This window comes from Dipodomys ordii, unplaced genomic scaffold (assembly GCF_000151885.1).
Source record: "Dipodomys ordii isolate 6190 unplaced genomic scaffold, Dord_2.0 Scaffold40, whole genome shotgun sequence".
NCBI lineage: Eukaryota > Metazoa > Chordata > Mammalia > Rodentia > Heteromyidae > Dipodomys > Dipodomys ordii.
The window spans coordinates 10,377,729-10,383,041 of NW_012267256.1; positions in this window are offsets into that span (position 1 = coordinate 10,377,729).

Here is a 5,313-nt window from a genome sequence, read left to right on the forward strand (position 1 = left end):
TCTCACTTGGTTACCTTGCTCAAGGCTGGTACTCTACCACTTCAGCCATACCTCCACTTCTGGCTTTCTGCTGGTTAACTGAAGATATGAGTCCCACAGACTTCTCTGCCTGGGCTGGCTCTGAACCTCAATCTTCAGCTCTGTCTCCTGAGTAGCTAAGCTTAGAGGTGTGAGCTACCAGTGCTGGCTTGATTTTTGTTTTGTTAATTGGTTTAAAGCTTATAAGAGAATTACAAACACTCCATTAATAAAAAAAAAAGTATGTAGTAAGTTAAAATATGGCTAAGTAAATGTGTGGCTTTTTCTGTCTCTTTTGCATAATAAATTCCTCCCAAATGTGAATAAGAGATGATAGCTTTTATTATCATGTTAGAGTTTATGAGCACTTTTACAAATAAGGGCTTTTTGAATCCTCTCTATAATCATGGAAGCCAGTAATTATTGCCCATTCTGCAATTATTCACAATGCAGGCATACTCTGAGTTTATGAGCCGCATCTGCTTTATCCACTGGTGAATGGAGAGAGCAGCTTTGCCATGCTAATCTTGTGCCTCATCAGCACAGGGTCTCACTAGTTAACTCAGGTGATCTGAAACTTTCTATTCTATGTAGCAGGATTATGAGTGAGCATCACCTCCCAACCTCCTGGGTGGAAGGATTACATGTGTGCATCACTATGCCCAGCTATATGTCCTTTTGTGTATAAGGGAGGTTACACAAGCTTGAACTTAGGACCTGGTGCTGTCCTTTAGCTTTTTCACTCAATTCTGACACTCTACAACTTGAGTCACAGCTCCACCTCTAGCTTTTTAATGATTAATTGGAGATAAGAGTTTCCCAGACTTTTCTGCCCAGGCTAGCTTTGAACTGCAATCAATAGATCTCAGCCTCCTGCGTAGCTAGGATTACAGGTGTGAGCCACAGCTTCTTTTATACTATTATATAGCATCTCAGGTAATGCTGTCAGGTTGACATACAGGGCTGACCTTTCTGACCCATCTCAGTCAGAAAAACATTCCAGACTTTTGCTGTGAGCTAGGCTAGCTACAGCATCACCACAGTCAAGTATAATGGAATCATTTCAGGTGTCAGGTGCCATGAAAAAGCACTTTGATCTCAAGTCGCTGCTCCTTTGGAATTTACTTCAGTTCTGGCTCATCATTTTATTTACCTCGGTACCTACTACAGGACTTAATATCCAAAAAGCTTTGAGTGAAGAGTTCATGAATGCACAGCTTCTTAGGGTGAAGAGAAGTAAGTAGGCCAGGGACTTGTAATTCTACATGAAAGACCAAGGAAAGAACCATGGTTTCAAGCAAGAACCTCAATTTTCTATTCTATAAAATGAGAGAGACCCAGGCCCAGCAGTTCACTACCTGTAGTCCAGCTGCTTAGGGAGGCAGAGATGGGAAGGATTACAGGTGGAAGCCAGCCAGGGCAAAAGGTTACCATTTCTTAATGGATGAATAAAACTTTTTATTCACATCTATGTTCCCACTGAAAAATTACGTTTTTATACCATAAGCTGAACTGGGTTTTGTTGTTGTTGTTGTTATTTGTTTTTGTTTTATTTGCCAGTCCTGGAGCTTGAACTCAGGGCCTGGGCACTGTCCCTGAGCCTCTCTGAGCTCAAGGCTAGCACTCTACCGTGAGCCACTTCCAGCTTTTTCTGTGTAGTAATGAGGAATTGACCCCAGGGCTTCATGCATGCTAGGCAAGCACTCTACCACTAAGCCACATTTCCAGGTGGCTGAACTGTTTTAAACAGATACAAGATTTTTCTAAGTTAAACATTTTACAGCTAAGAATAATGCCATTGTAACAGGCACTAAGATTCTGCTTGTGCTGAGAAGCCAACTCTTTATTTTTTGCTTTTTCTTATTCAATCAATCATTTAATTAGGCAGCATTAAAGTTTAAAGTCAGAGCTTTGCACTTACTATGGAGGAACTCACCACTAAGCCAAACCTCTAGCCCTTTTGCTCTGGTTATTTCTGAAACAGGGTCTTTTGTCTTTGGCCAGACCAGGCCGGACCACAACCCTCTATACAATACACACTTCCTGGCACAGCTGGGATGGCAGGTGTGTCCCATGACACCCAGGAAAAACTGACTCTTCATTTGGACCCTAGAATTAATTTAAAAGCAGAAGAAAAGCTGCCTCCATTTTGTCTGTGTCTCTGCTCTAAGCCATTCTCTCAGCAATCATTTTGCAATCACCTTGGAATTCAAAAAAGACCGGACTTAGTGATAAGAATGTTTTTTCCCAGTCTTAAGACTTGAATTCAGGGCCTGAGTGCTATTCCTGAACTATTGTGCTTAAGGCTAATAGTGCTCAACCACTTTGAGCCACAGCGCCATTTCTGGCTTTGGGGTAGTTCATTGGAGATAAGTGTCTCCAGGACTTTCCTGCCTTGACCTGATCCTTAGATCTCAGCCTCCTGATCAGCTAGGATTATAGCTGGGGAGCATGACACCCCTCTTGATAAGATCTTTACAAGGAGGAATTGAGGGAATTTCTGTCAAGAATAGAAACAGCAGAATTCTTCCTCAGGGCAGACAACTGACCAGTCAAGAATGACTACTTGCTCATCCTGACCAAAAAGTTGCTATGACAGAGACAACAACTCCTCTAGAACTCTCTATAATGATCAACCAGGCTATACTTTGACCAGGACTACTTAATAATTATACATTCCCCTCCCCCCACCAGTTCTTTGCCTATTTAAACCCAAAGCTCATGCCTATATCCCAAAGATGGCTGAAGATGAGCTGAAGTGCTGTCTTTCCCAAATAAGTCTCAGGCTGAGTAATAAATCTCTCTTTTCTTGGTGGCTCAGTGGTAGAGCGCTTGCCTTGCATGCATGAGGCCCTGGGTTCAATTCCTCAGCACCACATAAGCAAAAAGAAAAAAAAGCCGGAAGTGGTGCTGTGGCTCGAGTGCTAGCCTTGAGCTGAAGAGCTGAGGGACAGTGCCCAGGCCCAGAGTTCAGGCCCCATGACCGGACCTAAAAAAAAAAAAATTAAAAAAAATCTCTCTTTTCTCTACAATTACCATCTCTTTATTTAGCCTATGAGGCTAGTTGGGGGGAACCTAACAAATGGAACCCCAAGAACTGAGACGTAGGGCTTAGAACTCCAGTTTCCGCTGCAGCATGACTCTCAATTTTAACATTAGAGCAGAAACAAAACACAGTAAGGTATTTTGGAAAAGTGTTTTAAATCTCTTTTTCTGGTATCTTATGTTCCTCATATAAATATGTGTGTGAAAAAAAAATAAATATGTGTGTGTGTGTGCATATATATATATATATATATATATATATATATATATATATATAGTGTGTGTGTGTGTGTGTGTGTGTGTGTGTGTGTGTGTGTGTGTGTGTGTATACCTGCCAGTCCTGGGCCTTGAGCTTGAACTCAGGGACTGGGCACTGTCCTTGAGCTTGAGTCACAGCTCCACTTCTGGCTTTTGGGTGATTCATTGATGATAAAGAGTCTCACTGACTTTCCTGCCTGGGCTGGCTTCAAACCACAAGCCTCAGATCTCAGCCTTCTGAGTATCTAAAATACAGGTATGAGCCCTCTCTTCAATATTAAACAAGCAAGACACCTGCATAACTCTAGTTAAAGTAGTATAGATCCAATCTGTAGAACAGGAGACAGTGCAGTTGGTCTGTCTCTATTAGGAGAAATCACACAATAAGAATCAGAGACTACAGTATCTGGTCCACTCAGGAATTCCCAAATGTTTACTGAGATTCTGCCCACATGGCTCTACTTTTGCTTTACATTTTCAGTTGAGCTAATAGCTAACTGTATTTCCAAATCTGGAGAGGGGCAAAGGGCTGGGGCACAGGTGACTGAAGTGTTAGTCTCTATCATTAAAATTAAGATCCAGGTGCTGGTGGCTCATGCCTACAATCCTAGCTACTCAGGAGGCCGAGATCTAAGTGTCACCATTCAAAACCGGCCCAGGTAAGACAGTCAGTTGAGATCCTTAACTCAAATTACCTATCCCTAATCCAGAAGTGGAGTTGTGGCTCAAGTGCTAGCCTTGAGCAAAAAAAAAAAAAGCTCAAGGGCTGTGCCTAGGCCTTGAGTTCAAGCCCCACAATGACAAAATTTAATTAATTAAAATAAGATCCATATAAAAGCCAATAGAAATGTAATGCATAATCCCCCCCAACCCTTGGGGTGGGGTTAGAGGGCTGGCTTTTCAAAAGGCCCCAGGCAAAATCCAGTACTCTAACTGTCTCCACCAGGAAATGCAGAGGAGAAAGCTGGTCTTTCAAAGGAATTGGTAAAGGGTTTCACTTAACCTACCGCCCAAGCCGTGAACTTTGAGACCGGTGGGCGGGGCGCAGCCTGGCAGCGGGCCCGCCCACCGGAGGAGAGGGGCGGAGAGGGAAGGATCCGCAGAGGACGGACTTGCCAGGTTTGGGGGTGGCACCGAGAGCCCCGGTGCAAGCTTCCACAGTCTGGAAAACACCCTCCTCGGGCACGAGGAATGCCTGGCATTCAGTGGCCTCTTTCCAACACCAAGGTTTCCAAGTTGGCTTTGCCAGAGAGTTCTAGACGCAAGAACTTGGTTGGTACCGCAGCTCCCTAAGACTGGCCAACACCCAGTCTGAACAACTCGGTCCATCCCTTGCAAATGGGTCAGAAAGTCCACACACACATGCACACACACACACACACACACACACACACACACATCTATTTTTCCACTTTCCCTTCAGGCTTTGCTGAGCCCCAGCGCAGATCCCTGCTCTCTGAGCCCCTCCAAGGCTTGGGGTAGCCCGGCTAGGCCCCCATCTAACCAGGGCCTCCCTGCGCCCCCCCCCCATCCATCCATCCATCCGGGACACCGGCTCCAGTCCCCTAGGGAAGCTCCAAGCCCCCTAAGAATCCGGCCAATCCAAGTTCAGCCTGCAGAGAAAGTTCTTCTTTCCCTTGGTTAAGAGGGTGCCTGGCACCTGTGACTGGCCCAGTGTTGGGGGGGGGAGTCCCTAGAAGAACCTCACCCCCACCCCAGGGAGGGGAAGGAGAAGCGGAGACCAAAGCGCCAAAGGGGAGGGGGGGCGACCCCGCAACCCGCAGAGAAGCTGGGGCTCGGAGGGAGGGAGGGACGCCCACCCCAGCGCAGTGACCGGCTGCGCCTCACCCCCGCGGGCTGGCAGATCAGAGACACACACCAAAAGCAGGGGGACCGGAGGAGCGCGGGAGGCGACGCCCCGAGGCAGGTGGCCGGCCTGGGGTGGTCGATCCCCCTGCGGAGGGGGGGTACTCGCCTGGAGGAGGTGGCGGC